Source organism: Mauremys mutica, chromosome 22, assembly GCF_020497125.1.
Source record: "Mauremys mutica isolate MM-2020 ecotype Southern chromosome 22, ASM2049712v1, whole genome shotgun sequence".
In the NCBI taxonomy this organism is placed as follows: Eukaryota; Metazoa; Chordata; order Testudines; family Geoemydidae; genus Mauremys; species Mauremys mutica.
The window spans coordinates 21,407,310-21,429,725 of record NC_059093.1 but is presented as its reverse complement, the minus strand read 5'-3'; the positions used below and the strand labels follow the sequence as shown (position 1 = coordinate 21,429,725).

The following is a 22,416-nucleotide window of genomic DNA, read 5'->3' as shown; positions in this document are numbered from 1 at the left end:
GTGCCCCTGGTTGCTCTTATGCCTGGGGTGCAAAAGCCAAAATTGGGATTGACTCCCTGAGGGTCAATTCCCTTCTTTTTGGGATCTAAAAATAGAATCAGTCCTGCCTAGAATATAGCGGCAAGTGTATTAGATAAACCACTGTATCATAGAACCAGAGAGCACAGCTGCTCTTTGTAAGATCCTGCAAGAAACTATGATCTGTATGCTACTCACAGGGGGTGCTCCTGTAACAACCCCACCTGTTGATTCAGTTCTTCCACCAGCCTTTCTGGGTTACAGTTGATTTGTACCCCCAATTGTGTGATGAAGTAAGAAAGAATGCAGGAATAAAAAGAAATGGTGATCTTGTTAGTGAGAAATGAGTGGAAGGCAGCCTCCAGCTGCTATGATAGTCCAGACAGGACATTAAGCAGTGTGTAGGAGAGAAGCCCAGCATCCCTCTGCTAGTCCAGGGGCAACTGAATCTGTTCTTTACACATGAAGGGTGGGGGTTGATGGAGCTCAACCCCCTGTTGCTATGATGGACAATGGTACCAGCCATTGCACCATCTACCAGAAAAAATTAGGGCCAGGCACCTTGCTCAACCTGACAGATGATAGTCAGCATGGTTACTGCCCCATGTGCCAATAGGCTGATGACGAGGATGGTTACCAGTCCTTTTGTACCATCAGCCACCCATGGGCAAGGGGGGAGTGAGGATGTTGGTGTTGACGGCTGCAGCATCGTGTCTATCTGCAGCATTCAGTAAAGATAGGGTGTCATGTAAAAGAGTCAGAGGATTGTTTTCCCTTTCGCTTCTGGGGGTGGGGGGGGGTGAGTAGAGTGCCAAGCTATGTCCTGACCCACCGCGGACACTGTGTTTGACCCTAGAAGCATTTGGAGCTCAGCCAAGAATGCAAATGCTTTTCGGAGACTGCAGGAACTGTGGGATAGATTCAGTCCTCCAGTCCATGAGCGTCCATTTGATTCTTTGGCTTTCCATTACGCTTGTCATGCTGCAGTGCGCTGAGTCCTGCTATGGCGTCTGTCCGGAGATTTTTAAAAAAGGATTCTGAATTTCATCTTCTGTAACGGAGCGCTGATAGATCGGATTTGCCTGCCCTTACAGCGATCACATCCGCATGGTCCGTGCTGGAGCTCTTTCTATATTTTGATTTCGGACTGAATCGCCACCCGTGCTGATCGGAGCTCCACGCTGGGCAAACAGGAAATATTCAAAAGTTCGCTGGGCTTTTCTTGTCTACCTGACCACTGCATCACGAGTTCAGATTGCGGTCCAGAGCGGTCACTGCTGCACTGTGGGATAGCTCCCGGAGGCCAATACCGTCGATCAGCGTCCACACTAACCCTAATCCGATATGTTAATACCGATACTAGCGTTACTCCTCTCGTTAGGGAGGAGTACAGAAACCAGTTTAAAGAGCCATTAAAATCGATATATGGTGCCTCCTAGTGTGGACGGTTGTGGCGTTAAATCGGTTTTACGCTCCTAAAACCGGTTTAAACGCCTAGTGTAGACCAGGCTCCAGTTTCCCTTCTATCGGCAGCAGGATTAGCCTGTGTCAGTGATTAATGAGGTGGATCTAGTTGTAGATTGTTATTCATTCCCCACCTTGGACAATTCACACAGTCCCTTTCCTACTCAAATCCCCAGCACCTCAGTGATCCTGGTAGCAGGGGTTGGGGCCTGAGACTTTCACGGTTCTTTCTCCCTCCACCTGGAGTGTGAACTCAGCTTTTCCTTCATCCCAGACCATCCATGAAATAACAAAAGCTGCATAAATAAAGAGGTGACGGAACATCTCACGGACAGGGCTGTAAGACCCCACGGCCCCCTGCTTCTCCATTGTTTCCATGGAAGTAGGCCCCCTCATGTGCACAAGGGAACGAGAAAGATCTTGCTGTTCCTGTGTCTGTGCAAGGAAAATTGTGCGTCTGTATGAAAGAGAGGCAGGAAATGGCCCCATGATGGGACAATAGCCTCAGGATTAAGACCTAAGGACTCAGGCTGAGAACTGATAGAACTGCACTCATCTGGGATTTAACAAATTGTCTTCCCTGGAGCAGGGCCAGTTTCAGTGTTTTTGCCACCTCAAGCTGAAAAATAAATAAATAAAAAAGCTGCAATCAACTGCAGCTCTACCTCTGCTGCTTTTGGTGGTAAGTTCCTTCACTCTGAGAGGGACAAATTGCCCCTGAAGCCTCCTCTTTCTATTGGCCACCCCAGGGACCTGCTTGCTGTGCTGGTGTCTGGAGCCAGCCCTGCCATGGAGACACTGGGAAGATGGGGGAATCAGAAAATACCATGGATTTGTTTACATTGCAAGTGAAGAATAACTGAAGGTTTTTTTGGTTTAAAGTCACTTTTTCCTAACTGGGAATTGAACCCAGGCCTTGGCAGTGAGAGTGCCAAATCCTAACCACTAGACCACCAGGGAGGTGATGGTGATGCTGTTCTTCTCACTTATACTACACTTTCTTAGGCTACTTTCTATCCATTTTCTGAAACTGCTTCATTGTCCATTCCCTGAGGGGCTAAGAGCAGAGGGTGCAGGAACCCCTGTGCTCAGGGTCACAACCTCAGCCCAACCCAAGTCACTGAAACAAACTCAAATCATGCTTCCTCCAGCAGGATCACAGAGACACACAAAAAAAACCCCATGAGGAACAATCCTCCTCTGTCTTCATTTACCCCATCGCAACCCTCTCAGCAACCCGCTCTTGCGGGAAGGACTGAGCTGATAGGAGCTCTGGCATAAAGACCAAGGGAGGGGTGTTGCTACCCCTTGGTGTGAGCTGATCACAGTCTGACTCCGTGTAATGGGGCTCTGAGCTTTGCCATCTTGTGAGTTCTGAGTTGCTGTGCCCCCCGGACCCTTCTGCTGGGAGCATGGGGATTGCACAACAGCTGCAAGCCCTTTTCCCGTCTCCTTGTCCTCCTCGGCTTCCCCAGACCTTCCCCACAAATGGTTCTATCAGGCGCTGGAGGGATCTAAGGACCTGCAGGTTTCCCTCACCCACCTCTTAAGGCAAACAGTGATTCCCTTCTCTGACACTCCGGGGCCTGGGCTTCTTTTGAGTTTTTCCCCAGGGGGCCTGATTCCCTGTGAAAATGTGTGTGTGGCAATGTGGGAACTCAGACTTAGACTCTCCCCCACTAGATGAGTCCAACAGCACCTCCCCTTGGTGGGAGAATCCTAAATTCCACCCTCCCACCCTGGTTACTCTGACCAGCTGATGGCGACAGCATGCTAAATCAACCCCAGCTCTCTGGGCTAGAAAGCAGCATCTAACCAGCCTTGTAACAGCTCTGGTTTGCTCGCTGGAGACATAACAAACCAGGAAAAAAGGCAAATGTCAGACAGGGAACCTCAGCTCACAAATAAACACCCTCAGGCTCCTTCTACACTGCGACTGGGCAGTTGACTGACTTTAAATCTAGCTAGCTCAGTTGGTAGAGCATGATGGTCTGTTCAGGGTGTGAAAAACCCCAAAACCACTATAATTAAGCTGACCTAAGCCATGGTTAGATAGTGCTAAATGAAAGGAAAGATTGTTCTGTCAATGTAGCTATTACAGGCATGGAAAACCCCTCCACTTACTGTAGCAGCTGTCTACTCCACAGTGCTAGAGCAGTGTCACAGGAGCATTTTAAGTATAGCCAGCCTCACAGTGAGACCAAATCTGGGCTCTGTGGACACTCAGGCACTAGCAAACATACTAATGCCTCCATAGTTGGCAGGATTCAAACCTGTGTGGGGAGACCCCAAATGGATTTTTAGTCTATCATCTTAGCTGCTCAGCCACAAGTACTTAATGTACAGTTACTTCACTACACCATGATTCTGTTCTCACAGAATTGTCACTTCAAATTGCTCAGACCAGCTCCCCCAGCACACTCACGGCTGCATTAGTGTAAGTGTGTCCTTGGCTGAACAGCAAGAGTTCCTGCCCATTTTCCTTCCAGCTGGAGCAGGATGAGAGTGTGTTTGTGGTTAATGACATTGCTATAGGTTGTTGTTCATTCCCCACACTGACAATTCAGACAGTCCCTTTCCTATTCGAATCTCCACCAGATCATTCCAACAGCCGGGGTCAGGATTTCTCTGGGGCACTGAAATGTTTCAGGGGGTTGAATTCAGCCTTGCATTCCATCCCTGATGTTTCATGGACTAACAGCAGCAAGCATAAAGAAAGAGCTGAGCCAATATCTCACTGTCAGAGGTGAAGGTGGCCATGTCCCCTCTGTCTGACCATCGCCATTGCAGGAGAGAAGGTTTCAATGGAATCGAATGCCCTGGCTATGACAAGAGAGACAGGGAGGTTTTGCTGTTCATGGATCTGTGCAAAGGAAATTGTGTCTCTGTGTGAAATTGAGGAGGGAAATGAAATGTTCACATGGTGGCCCAATGCCCTAAACGAATGTGGGTGAAGGAGTCGGGCTGGAAAATGATTTTACAGGAGTTCGTATCAATTTATTGCCCTGATTAAAATCTATGGCTAAAAGGCAGCCACTGTTGTTAGTACTTGAACCTGTGTAGGGACACCCCAGTGGGTATCAAGTCCATTGCCTTAACCAGGGATAGTCGATTATTTTATCAAGATCTAAATTTCTTGGTCAAGATATAGTCAATGTCTAGACTCCAGAGAAAATAATACACTGATGATAATAAGAAGAATTTAGAAATAATTTGCAGTCACTATGAGCATAACTATGATGATTGTCTCGTGTTTCACTCTTTATATCTGGCACCACTGCCTTGCCCTTTAGTCTTGTAGTTTACCAAGGGTAAAACTAAACATCTCTTCAGATACAAGGGAGTGTTTGTGTTCATTCCTGTTAGCTACACAGGGGTTTCATGTAGCTGCTTTCAATCCTCTGGCTCTGCCCTGATAAGTAACATTTCAGGGTGTCACTGAACTGAAGGAGGGAGATCATTTTTTGACAGATTACGCTGCCTCTTAAAGGTGTTTGTCTGGCTGGCAGCCCTGGTTCCCAGGACTCTCCTGAGGGAAGAAAGTTTCTGTGCAAAATACTAAAACTTTTAACACAGAGGAGGGAAAGGCGATGGCCACATGATGGGGCCGGTATGTACCACAACATGGTTCTTTTATATGGGATGACTCTGAACACTGACTGATCTCCACTCCCTTGGATTTGAAGAGATGTTTAGTTGTGCACTTAGGAACCTATAAGGCTGAAGCAATGTTATGGATGGTGACACTACGATTGAAGGGTTATTTAATGTTGTAGAAATTGTTTAAAACACTTAGCTTAAACTGGAACTGCCTGTTGTTAAAGGCTGGTTTCCCCACGTCAGTTCCATAAGCTCTGCTAGAAACACCCTGGGTTCTCTCCTGCCTCGGTGGGAACTGCAGGGAATCGTCCCCTGCTGCCCTTGGCTCCAGGCTGGTTTTTCTGGAGAGGGGACATGGAATTGGTTTGTTCGCTGTTGAGAAGGGAGCCGGGCCAGTTCTCAGGGAACGAGAACTCCCAGCATCTTCCCAGCCCAGCCCAGGCTGCTGCCCTGTCCCAGCCTCTGTTCCCCTGGGGGCCCTGCGTGTTTGACTCTAGAGCAGGCCAGGAGCAGCAGCTGAGGCAGAGGACAGCCTGGGCCGGGTAGATAAGAAGGAATTTAGCCAGCAAAAAAGGTAAAATGGCAGGGGAGTATTACCTTGGACTCGACGGCATTTCTCCATTGGTCTGTCTGCTTTGGGGCAGGGACAATAACACGTCCTGCTGCTTTCGTTATTTCAAAGGGCAGTTTAGGATTTTCATTCTCACACACGGTGCACAAAGCAGGACTCAACCTTTGCTGTAAACTAAACAAGCTGCTCACAGATTCTAGCAGCCACAATGAGCATTTGGGTGAGAGCTCAGACCTGCCCCTGTCCCAGAGGGAGGGTGTCATCTGTGTGGGGACTGGACCACTGACCTACCCGCTCCTAACTCCCAAACATTCAGTAACTCTGTTATCAGTGCCTGTGAGTGTTATTTAAACCATAAGAAAACCCACACTGGGCCAGACCAAAGGCCCATCTAGCTCTGAACCTTGTCTTCTGACAGTAGCCAATCCCAGCTGCCCCAACAACCAGTCAACAAGGCACCACTGGGAGTTGAACCTAGGATCTCCTGTTTACAAAACAGAAGTTTTAGCCAGCTAAGCCATGGTGCCTGTGGATAGCTATAACACACTGTCTGCCCACACCTGACTCCCTGCCATCGCCACCAGGGCCTGACAAGCTTTGCTTGTGTTTGGATTCTGCAAAGCAGAGGAGCAGGTGAAGTTTTCCTTGCAAGCTGTGTGTGAGTCAATCTTTGGCCAGGTCTGCACTACAAAGTTGTTTCAGCAGAATTATATTGCTCAGGTGTGTGAAAAATACACAACGCTACCTCACTCGGAAGCTTGTGGCTGGTGTACACACTGCAATGCCACGTCTGGTGACAAAACTGCCCTGTTTTGCTGACAAAATAAAATGACTTCAATGAGAGGTCTAGAGCTTTTTGCAGCAAACTTAAAGTGACAGAGTAGACACTGCTGTTCATTATATCACCATAACTGGCCTCCTCCAGTATCCCACAATGCCCGCCGTGAATTCGCCTGCCCTGCATTCCTGCTACAGAGCCATGGGCCCCTCCCCTTTCATCGCTCTGGGAAGTTCTGACAGCTGAGCCTGCTGCTCTGCTCTGGCAGCCAAGAGCAAATCACTGCCGTGGATGCTGCTCTCTCCAGCCCTGCGAACACAGAGCAGGGTGGTGGGAACTTCCTTACCTTGGGGGGGCACCGGCATCAGAACTGTGGTGCCCCCATGACACCCCTTCCCTCGAGGAGGCTCTTACCTTCTAAACAGGGACGTCTGTTTTCTAGTAAAATCAGTAAAAGGGAAGGAGAAAACTCAAAAGAGGTTCCTCCTGGTGCTCACGTCCGTGAAACCAAATACTCTCTTAGTCCTCAAAGAGAGATCTCGAGAAGGAGACTTGCTGAAGCAAAGCCACAGGGGTCTCTGAGGTTTCCCTGGCTAGACAGTAAAATATCAGACGCTGCTCCCAATGCTACACTCAGTTTTTCAGAAATTATTCGACTTTATGGCCAGAAGAGACCATTAGAGCATCTAATCTGACCCCCTGCATATCACAGGCCTCCTGTATGACACAAGAGCTACTTTTGGGGCAAACATATTCCAGAAAGGCATCTAGTCCTCATTAAATGACATCAGGAGATGGCGAATCCACCACTTTCCTTGGTAGCTTGTTCCTGTGGTGAATCATCCTCGCTGTTGAATATTTGTGCTTTTTTTGTAATATGAATTTGTCTCTTTTCACCTTCCAGCCATTGGGTCTTGTTATGCCTTTCTCTGCTGGATTAAAGAGCCCTTTAATACCCACTATTTTCTCTCCATTAAGGCACTTCAACGCTTCAATGAAGTCACCTTTCAATCTTCTTTTGATAAGCTAAACAGGTTGAGCTCGTTCAATAGCTCACTAGAAGGCATTTTTCTCCAGCCCTCAGAACATTTGGTGGCTCTTTGCTGCCCCAGCTCCAATTTCACAACATCTTTTTCAAATGAGGACACCAGAACTGGAGGCAGTATTCCAGCATCAGTCTCACTGATGCTGTGTCACCTCCTGTGACGTTATTGACATAATCTGTAAACTCTATAGATCACTGTTGCAACCACTGTTCTATATTTGCAGCCAATATGGTAGAAAGGTTGTCGTGTACGGGGTCTATGGAGAGGTTCTGATTGGCTGATTATAATGATGCTATCTCTAGATGTGTATCATTTTTGTAGTTGACGTTATGAATATTGGCTCTATGCTGCCTGTATTTCAAACTTGTGCTCTGCTTCTGGGGAACACCCCAGACAAGTTGGTGTCAGTTCTGTCTAGCCTGCTTGATGGCTCATTAAAGACCATCGGCTATAAAATCGACCCATTGAGAGAAGGCAGATATGCCTTGTGACTCAGCAAGGTATGCAGGGACCTGCCTATGGACAGAACTTTAAGTTTTTTCTATGCCACGTGCTTGATAGAGTGTCCTTGGGACAAAGACCACATGGCAAGAGACTATACAAGGCTGATGCCTCTCCTCCATCTTGTCTTCACTCCTGCTTCATACCTCTGGATGGACTTTGCTACAAACTGAAGCTCTCTACAAAGGACTGAATGATCCCTTATTTTTTCTCTGGCCTAGCAAGAATGAATTGAAATTTGTGATTTTCTGGAAAGTGCAGCGAGATTAAATTTGGGGAATTTAGTCTCTGTGTTTGTGAGCTGATGTTTTCCTCTCACAGGTCAGTGCCTGCATTGAAATACCAAGAGGGATCTAAGGGCTGGTGTACGCTGGGCACTGAACTGGCAGAGCGACGTCTCTCAGGGTGTGAAACCCCCACCCCTCAACCCATATAGTTAAGGTGACCTAAGCCCTGGTTAGATAGTGCTAAATAAAAGGAAGAATTGTTCTGTCAATGCAGCTATTACTGGGATGGGAAAACACCTCCAGTCACTGTCTACTCCAAAGTGCTATAGCAGTGCCACAGCAGCCTTTTAAGTGTAGACAGAGTGAAAGTAGATCTGGCTCAAGTTTGCACTCTGGATGCTCAGGCATTAAGACTAGAGTAATAATAACAACAGTGCAAGGCCTGCATAGTTGGCAGGATTTGAACCTGCGCAGGGTGACCCCACTGAATGCATAATCCATCACTTTAACCACTTGGCTACAACTACTTGATGTACAGCTGGCCCCTTACATGATGAATCTGTTCTCACTGAATTGTCACTGACCCCCCTCCCAGAGCCTGCACCACCATCCCCTCCCCACATACCCCCTCCTCCCCGCAAACTCCCTCCCGGAGCCTGCACCCCCACCCCTCCTCCTGTTGCCCCAGCCCAGAGCCTGCACCCAGCACCCAAACTCCCAGAGCGGTACAAGGAATTTTTGTGCCCGAGGCAAGGGCCAGTCCAGACTCTTTGGCTGCGGGTCCTTAAGTCCCTGTCGGAGGGAAGGACCCACTGCCGAATTGCCGCCGCCGCTTCATTCATCCTTCGGTGGCAATTCGGCAGCGGGTCCCTGAGTCCCTCTCGGAGAGAAGGACCCACTGACAAATTGCCACCGAAGCGCCGCTGATCATGGTAGAGCTGCGCCCCTCCACTTTCTGTACCCGAGGCAAGTGCCTCACTCGCCTCATCCTTGTTACGGCGCTGCAAACTCCATCCCAGAGCCTGCACCCCAGAACCCCTCCCCCACCCAAACTCCCTCCCAGAGACCAGCCTCTCACCCCTTCTGCACCCAAACTCCCCCCAGAGCCTGCACCCCTCCTGCACCCCAATCCCCAGCCCCAGCCCAGGGCCTGCACCCTAGACCTCCTCCCCCTGCCCAAACCCCCTCCCAGAGCCTGAGGCAGGTGAGGGGTGGAGTTTTGGGGGGCGGGGTCTGGGCGGTATGAGTGACATTATTGGCCCACTGGGAGGACTGGAGGACTGGCCCTGGCCCTAAGGTAAATTGAGGTTGAGACCCTGCTTTAAGGGATTGGAGCAATGCTGGAGAGACTGACGGGCAGGGAGCTGGGGAGCCGTGTGTGCTCCAGGGAGAGTTGCTGTTGTGCTCTGGTGACACAGAGCGGGGGTGGGGAGTTTGTAAGCTGTGGTGTTTGTATAGAGATAAAGTTTACTAACCCCCAGGTTAAAAACTGGTCCTGCTCTGGGCTATAGATGATACTCTCTGTTGTGTGTAGGTCAGTGGGTGAATGTTTCCCTGCAGCGTGATGGGTTCCTAGTTCTAATCCAAATGATTCCCTTAAAAAACTTTTTCAAATGAAAATCGATTTCCAGACCCATCTCCAGTATGTTCAGGAGTTCGCTGAAGGGGGGCAGGGGGCTTGAAATGAATTTAAACACTCAGGATTTTCCTGTGCAAATGAATAAAGACCTAGCAGAGCTGTCCAGCAGCTGAAATCAGTTCCAGTCCTCGGCGTCTCTCAAAGGGACACTCGGTAGCTGAGGCAGGTGGGACACCTCTGTGGTGAGGACAGGTGAAAAAATGCTGGATTCAATGAAAGCTGAGCCCATAGGAGGGGAAGGTGAACGGCAGCACCACACAGGGTCATAACACTCAGAGACGGGGCTTCACTGTCACCTCCCCTGTGTTTTCCATTATTTCTATCCTAAGGAACACACCCTCCCCCTCCCCCTCCCCCACACACTGTCACACACAACCTTCTCCCCTTGAGCCCCATCCCATCCCTCCCCCTCTCCCCCACACACGCTATGGGACACAGCCTCTCGGTGACTCACCCAGATGGGGCCTTGTCTCTGCATCTCCCCAACAGGGGAGCAGAGAGCTGAAAGGGCCACAGGAGGCCAATGGAGCTAGGCAGGGATCGAAAAGACTTCCCCTCCCTTCCCTTCCCAAGAGTCCCGTTAATCTCACCCATGAGACATTCCAGCACCGGGTGGGCTCAAAGCACCAACCTTCCCCTCAGCAACGGAAGGGGGAACCAGCTCTAGCACATGGAAGGAGGCTCCCCACCTCTGCTGCTGCCATCCTGCAGCCTTTAATATGGATTTGTTTTAGCTAATGTAACCCCCCCCCTCCGCTAATCCATCCATGAAACATGGAGACAAGCTCCTGAAAGCAGGGTCCAGGGGTGCAATGAGTTAGTGTCCAGTACTTACAGAGCAGTGCTGAGAGGAGTCATGCTGAGGTTGTGAGTTCAAACCTCACCTACAGCACTAGTTTCCTTTAAGCAAATGGCTTCTGCCAATCATTTTGCCCTGCAGAAAATACAGTTGCAGCTCAGAAGACACCGAGGTCCCCTTGCTTTACAGAGAGCAGGGCAGATTCCACAGATCTCCCAGGCTCTGCTCTCCACCAGCCGCCTGTGTCAGGAGGGGTCGAGCAGAGCCCAGAGCACTGCCCCCGACTCCCCCTCAGTCTTTGCTCCCCAAACCACCTGTGGGCTCACCCTCTTCGCTGTGAGACTCAAACCCTGCCTGGCTTTCTGTATGTTGGGGTTTTTTTGTTGTCTGTCATGTTGATGTGCATGTGGGTCCTGTGTGATTTTTGTGGATGCCATATAGTTTTGTGTGTGGGTGTATGACTTTTGCATGCAGATTGGTTTTTTGCTATGTATTCTGGTATGTGGTTTTTGTGCTTTCCTGTTGTGGGCTTTTGCTGTATTTTTTGGTGTGGATTTGTTCTATGTTTTGTGTGGCTTTCCCTTGTGTGTCTATGGCTCTGTGTGCTGTGTGGGTTTGGTTTTTGTTTATGTCTGTGTGGGCCTGTGCAGTCTGTGATGGTCTCTTTCTCTCTGTTTGTCTCTCTGTTTGTATCTTCATGTGTAAATTCACTGGAACATTTCAAACTCTCCACAGCTTTGCCAATTTTCACCAGGAATTTTACTCATTAACAAATTCTCACTTGTTCCCTACCAGTTGGTGACCATTGCCCCAGGGGCCTGTCAGTCTCAGGGGCCTGATTTCCCATTGGCCCTTCCCCCTTCTATTGGGACTGGGAACTAGCCAACCAAAAAACCCCACTCAGTTTTAGTAAAGGGCCAACAGTCCCCTTACACAAGCTGGGCCTGTGAGGGAGGGAGAGCTCAGTGGTTTGAGTATTGGCCTGCTAAACCCAGGTGTGTGAGCTCAGTCCTTGAGAGGGCCATGTAGGGATCTAGGATAACAATCTGTCTGTGGATTGGCCCTGCTTTGAGCAGGGGGTTGGACTAGATACCTCCTGAGGTTTCTTTCAACCCTGGTATTCTATGATAGGGTCACCAATGTTCAGAGAAACTAGCACAAGCTGGTCCCATGGTGTAATGGTTGGCATGCTGAAATCTGAGTTCAAATCTCAGTGGGACCTTGTGGTAAATCCCTGGAGATCCAAGTGCTTTCCTATCTCCAGCTGTATGAAAATGAGTTGTTTACCTTGTGCTGAGTGACCCCTCATACCCCCTGGAGCCAGGTCTTTGGTTGGAATGGGGTCTAGAAGTGGCTATGGTTTGACTGGGTGTTCGGGATTTTTGATGCCCACACGTTTGGCCCTTCTGCTTTCTACCACACTTTTTCTCTTGCCCACATGGCGCTTGAAGAAAGGGGTGTCAGGGTCAGGTTTCATAGTCAGGAAAAGGCAGGAGGGAGGAAGAGTCCCAGGCTGGAGCCCAGCACCTCTCCTCCTCTGGGCACCTAGGACAGAGGCGGCTGGTGCTGACAGCTCCAAGGGACGGCTTAAAAGCCACAGAGCAACCAAGGGCAGGGCAAGAGGAGGGGAGAACCATGCCTATGCGTGGCCAGCAGACAGCCACAGAGACACCCAGCCAGGCTGCTCCCTGCTCCCTGGCATGCCGAACACCCACTGAAAACCACCCACAGCCAGCTGCTGCTGCTTTGTGGCCAACATCAGAAGATGGTAGGAAAGCAGGGCCAAGCCCCCCTGGTGGGGCCTCTGACCGTTCCCACTCACGGTGCTCACTTTGGCAGTGGGGCAGGAGATTTTACCCCAAGAGGCTTTTCCCCAGCTGGCGAGAAGCAGAGAAACACCCAGGCTCCCAAGGTGCTATTTAGCAAGTACCCTCCAGCACAGGGACAGGCGCACACTTGGAAGAGGGAAACTGCTCCACACTCTAGCCCGGGCAGCTGCCCATTTTCTTTGGCAAGTCAGGAAGGGCAAAGGTGAGACTGGAAGCACCTGGGGCTCATGCCCCAGCCTTTGTGACACCCAACCCCCAACTCCTTCCCGGGGCTCTAGCTGAAGCCAGAGCATTGGCCTGAGCGGCCAAGAAGAGGTTCCAGCCCTGAAGGGAGCAGGACTTTCAGCACAAAGGTAAAACTACACCAACACAACCATGAAGAGACTTGAACCCTCAATTGCCTGATCCAAAGTCAGACAACTTATCCATTAGGCCATGTGGTCACAGGAACAAAAGCTTTCCAAGTACTTATTTGGAAAAGGCAGACACTGTGTTTCTCAGGTCCTCTACTGAGTGGGGCCGAGACTCTCTGGGCACAAGAAGTCGAGTTCCCAGCGAGATGTGAGACAATTCTCTGGAGCCAGGTACAGGACTTTGGCAGGGAGGCTCAGGCATGAGGGATTGGGGTGCAGCGGACAGACCAGCTGTCTAGGTGCTTAGATTTGGTCTCACTGAGGAGAAGGAGGAATCCTGCTGATAGGCAGTGGCTGTGGAGAAAAAGTGGGATGTCCAGGCTGCTCCGGTCTCCTTCTTCCAGCTCCTCATCTGGCTGGGCTGCTCCACCAGCCTGGACAAGTCCTCTGCATGCACAGCAAATAGCCCAAGAGCCATTTCTGCCCAAACCTGTGCTGGGGGGTGAGCTTCTGTCTTCCCTGTCCCATGTGCCCTAGAACAGACCTCTAGATTGAGAGAGACAGTCAACAACTATTAAGGCTAAGATTATATAAATGGCGTCACAGAAACTGTGACTTTCAGAGATCTCAGTGACATTTTCCACCTCAGCCCTGGGGCAGCAAGACTGGAGCTGTTGGCCGGTGGGGGCCTCACAGCTATCAGCCACCAGTGTCGGAAGGGGCTCCCACAGGCCCATGCCACCACGGATGGACCCCACAGCTCCCAGCTGCTGTGAGTGGATCCCAGAGCTCCCAGCCACCACATGGGACAGGGGGACCCTGGAGCTCCCAGTGGGGTGACTGGGTTATAAAGTCCGGTCAGCGGTGCTGCGGGGCTCAGGCAGGCTGGTCCCTACGTGTCCTAGGGCACCGCACTGTGCCCTGGAAGTGGCCAGTAGGTCCCCCCTGCTGCGCCGCTGACCAGGAGCCACCTGAGGTAAGTCTGCACCCCAACCCCTTGCCCCAGCCCTGAACCCCCCGAAACCCAGAGCCCCCTCTTGCACCCCAGAGCCCTCACCCCTCTGCACTTCAACCTCCTGCCCCAGCCCAGAGCTTCCCCCCACACCTGGAACCCCTCATCCCTGTCCTCACCCCAGAGCCATCACCACATCCTGGACCCCAACCCCCTGTCTCAACCCACAGCCCCCTCCTGCACTGCGAATCCCTCAGCCCCACACTGCAGCCTCCTCCTCCACCCCAATCCCCTCATCTCCCCACAGCTCCCACAGGCAGACCCTGGAGCTCCCAGCAGCCATGGGTGGCCGGGGAGCCCCCACAGCCCCACCCCACTGCCTATGGACCCTGCAGCTCCTAGGAGTGGACCCCAGAGCTCCCAGCCGCTGCGGATGGACCCAGGATTTCCCAACAGGCCTTGATGGCGGGAGGACCCTGCAGCCCCACGTCATTGCTCACAGACCCTGCAGCGCCGAAGCCCCGGGAGCTCCCGGCCGCCCCAGGCAGGAGAGGAGCCCCCAGCGCTCAGACACCGCAGGCAGAGCCCGGAGCTCCCAGTCACTGGGGGGGGGGGTGTGAGGAGAAGCCGCAGCCCCCGGCCAGTGCAGGTGGCCCCGTAGCTCCCAGCCGCCGCGGGCGGACGCCAGAGCCCCCAGCTGCCATCGGGACCCCGCGGCCGCCCCGGGCAGGACCCCTCACCCCGCGACCGGCAGGAAACAGCCGCGCGCGGAAGCGCCTCACACCCTGTGACCCCCCCCGGTGCTGCGGCTTCTCGCCAGGCGGGAGGCGGCGCCGCTGCTGCAGTCTCGGTTCCTCCGCCCGGCAGCGCGACCCGGCCCCGCGCGGCCTCGCGCCGCTTCTCGCGGGCGGCGCTGAGCTCGGAGCGCACAAGGCCCTGGCGGCTCCGCCCCGCATCGCTGTCAGACAACGTCACCAATGGGAGATGAGCCTGTCAGAAACGTCAGTTGGGGAGGACCCAATGGGAGACCAGCTTTCAGAGACCTGCCCCGCGCGAGGGCCAATGGGTGATTAGCTGTCAGAAAACTCTAGGCAGGCCAAGGCACCAGCCAACCAGGAACCACCCCTGATCTCAAGTACCCAGACAGCCCCGCCCCCAACTGTCCTACTCCCCACAGCAGCAGCCAGCACCGGGTGGCTCGAGTCACGCCCCCCAGCAACCCCCAAAGCAGAGTCTCAATTCCCCTCCCCCACCACTGCTCTTCATTAGGTAACGAGACCCCCACCCAGGCACCAAAAAAGGCAAGAGGGAAACACTTTCTGCTTCTCACAACCAAGCTTCTCCCTCCCCACTTCCCCATGTCTGGCCACACGCTCCCAGCTCAGGGTGACATCACACTCCCCGTCGGGGCAGGCTCTGCTCAGCCCGGCTCCCCACAGCCTGCACTAAACATGTGGGGCCCAACCCCAAAACTTACTCATATTTTACCCCAATGGCCCCAAACTGCCGCTTTTAATATGCAAATAAGGTGCTGCCACACTCAGGCCACACCCGAGCTCTGCCGTGGAGCCACCCAGCAGAGAACCAGGTGATATTTAAATTAGCCAGGACGCCGCTCAGTCATTTCCCTCTGCTCCCAACAGGTGGCGCCGGAGAGCTCCGAGCTCGCTCACTTCCCTTTCACGCGTCGGCTTCAGCCCCCGGGTTACAAACGCACCAACCGGGGAGCAGGAGTGTGGGGCTGCTCCAGGGTGACCAGATGTCCCATGTTTAAAGGGACAGGCAGGTCTGGGAGGACTTTTTCTTATATAGGAGCCTATTACCCCCCCACCCCTGTCCCGTTTTCCACAGTTTCTTCAAGGTCACCCTATGGGGCAGTTCTGCGGGGACGGACTTGCACACTTGGGAGCCATCAGCCGGATCTGCGTGCCTGGGAAGCTGCGTCCCTCCAGAGGCGCTTGGGAAGCCAAAGGGGCCGTGGGTGAGTTTGTGATGAGGTGAGTCTGAAGTGTGGAAGGGGGAGGGTGGCAAGAGGAGGTTTTGAGAGGAAAAAAGGTGCTGCTGAGCTGGTAGGGGAGGGCAAGGTCCCAGGCGGGTGTTGTGTGAGGAGCTGTGTAGGCCCGGAAAGGCGTCGTGCTGGGCAAGGGCAGGTGAGGAGGGCCAGGGATTTTCCCAGGGCTGTTGCTGCGGCCAAAGCCTTTGGGAAGCAGAAGAGGGCCACGGGTGTTGTTGCCTGCTGGGGCCCATGCGATGGTGTAGGTGTACGCTGACCAAGGCTGGTCTGTGGGAGCTGGATCCACTCACTGTGCCCCTTTCTTCATTAGTATAGTGGTGAGTATCCCCGCCTGTCACGCGGGAGACCGGGGTTCGATTCCCCGATGGGGAGGGTGATCCCTTTTGAAGGGGGGACAAAGAAATCCCTGGCCTGCCCACCACATGCCTTGCATTCTCCTTCTACGGCCACTTCCCTTCGCACCCCGCACTGATGACTTTCACCTCCAGAGAGACAATTACCTCGCAAGCACACGCTCGCCCTTGCCAAAGCCTCCCCCGGGGCCTGCACGTGGGGGCACGTTTCAGAGCGGCAAAGGGAAATAGGCTGGCCAGGGCCATGAGGACAATGGCCCAGACAAACGGGGAGGGACTTGGTCCAGGGGTGGAGGAAGACAGAAAAAGGGACAGGCATGGGATTGGCTTCCTGTCTTTTTTCCTTTGCTCAGCATTTGACCTGTGACTGTAATGGAGAGACTTGAGAAAGACCTGTGGCCGCCGGCGAGGTAGGTGGCCGCCCCGAGAGCGCAGAGCTGAGCATTTTGCACTGGGCTGCTGCCTGCGCCCCCAGCGCCTGGCCGTGATCGTACAGTAGTTAGTACTCTGCGCTGTGGCTGCAGCAACCTCAGTTCAAATCCGGGTCACGGCATTGCTTTTTGGTGGGGAGGGGCTATCCTGCAGCATGCCTCGTGGCTCAGTCTGATGACGTCCGTTTGCAAAGAGAGCCATCAGCCGGTCCTTAGTTTCTGCTTGGTAAAGGCAAGTCGGTGGGGTCCATCCGTCAGAAAAAGAGTCCCAGGACTTCTTGCTGGGCGCCAGGGTCCAAAAGCAGCGCATTCCCTCCTGGAAAGGGCTGTGTTTGGAATGTCCGTCCAGTGCGCGTTGAAGGGAAGGATCTGCGTGCCAGGGAAGCTGCGTCCCTCCAGAGGCGCTTGAGAAGCCAAAGGGGCCGTGGGTGAGTTTGTGATGAGGTGAGTCTGAAGTGTGGAAGGGGGAGGATGGCAAGAGGAGGTTTTGAGAGGAAAAAAGGTGCTGCTGAGCTGGTAGGGGAGGGCAAGGTCCCAGGCGGGAGTTGTGTGAGGAGCTGTGTAGGCCTGAAAAGGCGTCCTGCTGGGCAAGGGCAGGTGAGGAGGGCCAGGGCTTTTCCCAGGGCTGTTGCTGCGGCCAAAGCCTTTGGGAAGCAGAAGAGGGCCACGGGTGCTGTTGCCTGCTGGGGCCCATGCGACGGTGTAGGTGTACGCTGGCCATAGCTGGTCTGTGGGAGCTGGGGCCACTCACCGTGCCCCTTTCCTCGTTAGTATAGTGGTGAGTATCCCCGCCTGTCACGCGGGAGACCGGGGTTTGATTCGCTGGCAGGGAGGGTGACCCCTTTTCAAGGGGGGAACAAAGAAATCCCTGGCCTGCCCACCCCATGCCTTCCATTCTCCTTCTACGGCCACTTCCCTTCGCACCCCGAACTGATGACTTTCACCTCCAGAGAGACAATTACCTCGCAAGGACACGCTGGCCCTAGCCAAAGCCTCTCCCTGGCCTTCCGCCCCCAGGCCCAGCTTCGGGGCCTGCACGTGTGGCACGTTTCAGAGCGGCAAAGGGAAATAGGCTGGCCTGGGCCATGAGGACAATGGCCCAGACAAACGGGGAGGGACCTGGTCCAGGGGTGGAGGAAGACAGAAAAAGGGACAGGCATGGGATTGGCTTCCTGTCTTTTTTCCTTTGCTCAGCATTTGACCTGTGACTGTAATGGGGAGACTTGAGAAAGACCTGTGGCCGCCGGCGAGGTAGGTGGCCGCCCCGAGAGCACAGAGCTGAGCATTTTCCAGCGTGCTGCTTCCTGTACCCCCAGCGCCTGGCCGTGATCGTATAGTGGTTAGTACTCTGCGCTGTGGCCGCAGCAACCTCGGTTCGAATCCGGGTCACGGCATTGCTTTTTGGTGGGGAGGGGCTATCCTGCAGCACGCCTCGTGGTTTTTCCATCCTGGTGTTACAGAGATAGTGTACTTTCTTTCTTTCTTTCTTTTAATAAAATCCTTTTCTTTTTAGAACCTGATTGATTTCTTCCCTTGTTTGGATTTTCAGGGGAAGTGGAGGGGGAAAAGTGAATCCCTCTTTGTTTGATTCAAGGAGTTTGAATCAAGGTATCTTTCCCAACACCTAGGAGAGGGGGAAGAAGGTGGGGGAATGGTTTATTTCCCTTAGGGTTACGAGTCAAGGAGTTTGGTTCTGTGTTCCCCAGGGAAGGTTTGGGGGAACAGGGCGTGTGCTAGACACTGGAACTTCTAGAGGGTGGCAGCTTTACCAGATCTAAACTAGGATTTAAGTTGAGAGGGGCCCATGCAGGTCCCCTTCTTGTGGATGCTAAAGTTTGAAGTGGGGAATAAACATATGACGGGGCGATGCCCGCATTCTCCCAGCCTGTCGACTAAGGGCTCCTGATGAGCGTGGTGGACGGGAGAGTTGGCCATCTGACTTTTGGCCTTGCTGCCCGTAGCGGTCAGGCCGAAAAATCAAAAGCCATCCTCCCCAGGCCCACAGCCACCCAGGGGCTCCTCTGCACCATCTGGCCTCCACGAGTGCCGCACTCTGACCAGCTGAACCAGGCAAGCCACGGGAAACTTCTCAAGGTCTTCCCCTGGTGTGGGCTTGGATGCGAAAAGCACCTGGCCGTTCATCATCAGCTGTTGCAAGAAGTGTGCAGAGTAGGAGTAGCGATGGGGCTGTAGCTTTCCACAGCATCTCAATTTTGGCAGCTTTCCATTCCCCTTTTCTGTGTAATGTCCCTCCCATGGGTTTCACTTGCGGAACTGTACGACTCTGGCAGGGTGGCCATTTAGAAATCTTTTCCTTGCTTTTCTTTTTCGCCTGGCCCCAGCGTTAGGACCGTTTGGGTGTTTCAGTGTGTGTGTTTTCCCATTGGGAGGCATTTGGAAGTTTGGAAGGGGAGCCGAAAGAGGAGTCTTTTTCACAAGCAAGTTGGCTTTCTGCACAGGTAGGGCCCTTGGCCGTAAAGCTTAGCTCCGTCAGTGCGTCTGCATGGGGTTCCTCCAGTGCCTCAAGAGCCCGTGCTAAACTCTCGGTGTGGGCGTTTGGCTTGCGCCAGTCAGAGTGCGGTGCCTGCGTCTTCCCAGGGCCGGCTCCCGTGAGGCGCGCATAACTTGGGAGGAAAGGGGTAGAAGAGAAAGCAAGTGAAGCTGACTTCGAGTGGTGGTGCCCCTGGGCAGAGTGGTCCTCCTGCTCCTTCCTGTCGGAGGGGTGGGCTCGACTGTGGGCTTGGGGGGTCTGGCTGTGGGCGGTGGGAGGATGGTGTCCAGGGAAGTCCCAAAGGTCACCCTGCGCCGGCGGAGTGTGAAGCCTCTCCCCTAGGTTGGGGTGCCGAGTATTAAGCCTTCCTCTGTGGCTTGGGCTGGGGAGCGTGATCCGGTGTTGGGTACATTTGGGTGGAGCTGGCGGCCGGCAAGAATTCGGGCCATCAGGTCAACCCTCTGTGGAAATGGGGGTGAGCTGGCAGGCCTGCGATTTTGGCTTTGCGGGCGGGCAGCTCAAGCCTGGCCTCCTATGAGCCTGGAAGGCAGCCGGCCGGGCTCACCTGTCTCCAAGTTCCTTTCAGGCAGCAGGTGGAGCGAGGAGCCCAGGGAGGGGAGCCCAAGGAGGTGTCAGGAGCTTGGTCCTGCCCGGCGCCTGCGCCCAGCAGGGCTCTTGCCCGCTCCTGGCCCACCTGGTTTTGGCCTCTGCCACCCCTAGCAGTCAGCCAAAAGAACAGAAGCCACCCTCTCCCTCCTGGAGTGGCCAGCATAGGGCTTGAACCCATGACCTTGGTGTTATCAGCACCATGCTCTAACCCACTGAGCTAGCCAGCCTACGGGAAGCTCTCCCTTGCCTGACCCTTTTGGAAGGAGTCACTGGCTGGCGCGGGGAACGATGTGGCCTCCGTTATCGAATGGATGGATTGAGACGCCACCTGCCAAGGTAGGGGAATTAGCTCAAGTGATAAAGCGTTTGCTTCGCATGCGAGAGACAGCGGGGTCAATGCCCGCATTCTCCAGCGGCAAGGCAGCCCCGGGACTTTCTCTTGCCCTTCTTTTAGAAGCCATGGACAGTCAGCCGGCTCAGCTCCTCCAGTGGCCTCCATCCCTCTCCCGGCTTGGCCTCCCAGAAAGCCAGCCCTTGCGGAGCACAAAGCTCTTCCTCCCCGGCCCTTCTCCCCCTTGCGCTGACTGGGAGGCTGGAGACAGCTGGGGGAAGTTAGCTCAAATGGAAGAGCAGGGGAGAAGTAGTCAGACCCAGACACACATTTTCCAGCCTGCTCTGCTCTGCTTTGCTCTGCTGGGCTGGGCTCTAGTGGGGGACCTGCACCTTTCTTTCTGAGCTCTCACTGGAGCACAATCCCTTTCCTCCTCCCTCCCTGCTAGTCTACGCCAAGCTCATTGGCCGGGAGGGAGAGCCACTCAAATACAGAATTACTCACATCCCAGGGGTCCATGAAGGGAATGAGGAGATGGGCGGGGTGGCACGCGATACCAGCTCAGCTGAGACCGTGAGACCTCACAGCCTCCTGATCTCAGGCAGCATGGTAGCCGTGGAGCAGAGCAGAGCACGCAGACAGCTTGGAGACAGCCAAAGCGGGGAAGGGCTGCGTTGGTCTTGAAGAGGGAGTCGGTGGCTGTCTATCCTGGCGGAGGCAGGGTCGCTTTGCTGTATGCTGGGCCAGGGGCCAGGGAGTCTGCTAGAGTTGCTGAGCTGGGCCTGCTCCGGGCTTTGCTTGGGTTAGAGGAAAGTGGTGAAGATAGGAACGGCCCTCCTGGGTGAGACCGATGGTCCAGCTAGGCCACTATCCCGTCTTCTGACAGTAACCGATGCCAGGCGCTTCAGAGGCAATGGCCAGAGCAGGCAATCGTCAAGTGATCTATCCCTGCGTTGTCTTCTGAAGTTTGGTGCTTGTTTCAGGGGCTAACTCTCAGCCCAGACACACTCCAGGGAGGGAGCGTTGGTGTTTGTGCCGAGGAGCGTGGCTGGGACTCGGACCCCCTTCCCCAGCTCTGGGTAGCACGCCCCCCCCCCCCCCATTTCAGGCTGTGTTCTGCTTAAGGCCACAGAGCCCTTGCCTTTTTTTGCCCGGTGCCTGAGAGTCAGGCCAGCTGCAGGGAATTAGCTCAAGCGGCACAGCGCTCGCTTTGCATGCGAGAGGTAGTGGGGGGCAATGCCCGCATTCTCCGAGCCTGTCGACTAAGGGCTCCTGATGAGCGTGGTGGACGGGAGAGCCGGCCATCTGACTTTTGGCCTTGCTGCCCGTAGCGGTCAGGCCGAAAAATCAAAAGCCTCCCCAGGCCCACAGCCACCCAGGGGCTCCTCTGCACCATCTTGCCTGAGCCGGTGGAAGTGGAGCCTGGAACTGAGCTGATGCGCTGAGGGTTATTTGCACTGTGCGCTTCACATGGAGGTGAAAACACGGGGCACAGATCTTTGAGCACAACCCTCATCCTGAGGAATGGTGGCGGGGGGGCTGCATAAAGAGAGACCGGCTCTCCCTGGCGGGGCTGCAGTGGCTCTTCACAGGGGCAGTCCCACGGCCAATTGGTACCAGAGTTTTGCCGGCCTCCTTTCATGGGCTGACCTGGCTCCTCTCTCTTTAGGGAGACTGGTGACCCCAAACTTTCCAGAAACCATCATAGCGAGGCCAACCTGAGCACAGACACCTGCTCAGCACCCCGGGTTGCAGCCCTGAACCCTGGCAATCAGCTACGCCCAGCTGCCCACCCAACAAGTGTTACACGCAGGAGCCTTCGTGCCCCGTGTGTTCAGGTCCTTCCCAGCGCCAGCTTTAAACTCCGCTGCTCAGTTCTAAGCTTTGGCCACACGGGGGCAGCCTGGAGCTCAGTCAACGCCTCCCGTTGCTGGTTGCGTTTCCCACTCCTCGTGGCAGGTTCACACCCCGCAGGCAGATCTCTGAATCGGAGCCGAACCGTTCCCCAAACCCAGCGCTTTAGCAGCAGCTTTGCTAGGAAAGCGCTGACGTCCCCAAGTAAAGTAAGAGCCAGAGCGCTGTGTCCAGGATCTTCTATCGGGCCCCTCACCGTGGTTTCTGTCAGGCCCAAGGAGAAACCAGGGAAATGTTTTCATGGCGTTTAAGGGCAGAAGGGGCCATTAGCTCAGCTAGTCTGACCCCCGAATAACACAGAATTACACCATGACACGTATTGATCCCACAGACCTTAGACAGATCAAAGCGTTTCAGCCCTCAGGAAGGAGGCTAAACTGGGTACCAGAGGCAGCGAACAAGGGGCCCCCAAGGCAATGGCAGGGAGCTGACGAGGTGAAATATGCCCAGATGATCCCAGCAGGCGACCCACCCCCATGCTGCAGAGGTGGGAGTC

The 22,416-nt window shown here is 54.0% G+C and overlaps 4 non-coding genes across 4 annotated transcripts; 2 read left to right on the top strand and 2 right to left on the bottom strand.

Moving 5' to 3' along the window:
* Nucleotides 1-2,370: 2,370 nt before the first annotated feature.
* TRNAE-CUC lies at nt 2,371-2,442 on the bottom strand. The gene has a single exon. It is a non-coding gene; the product is annotated as a tRNA-Glu (tRNA).
* Nucleotides 2,443-16,091: 13,649 nt separating this feature from the next.
* Nucleotides 16,092-16,163, top strand: TRNAD-GUC. Its single transcript has one exon. It is a non-coding gene; the product is annotated as a tRNA-Asp (tRNA).
* A 1,734-nt stretch (nt 16,164-17,897) lies between these two features.
* On the top strand, nt 17,898-17,969 carry TRNAH-GUG. Its single transcript has one exon. It is a non-coding gene; the product is annotated as a tRNA-His (tRNA).
* A 1,859-nt stretch (nt 17,970-19,828) lies between these two features.
* On the bottom strand, nt 19,829-19,902 carry TRNAI-GAU. The gene has a single exon. It is a non-coding gene; the product is annotated as a tRNA-Ile (tRNA).
* Nucleotides 19,903-22,416: the final 2,514 nt, after the last annotated feature.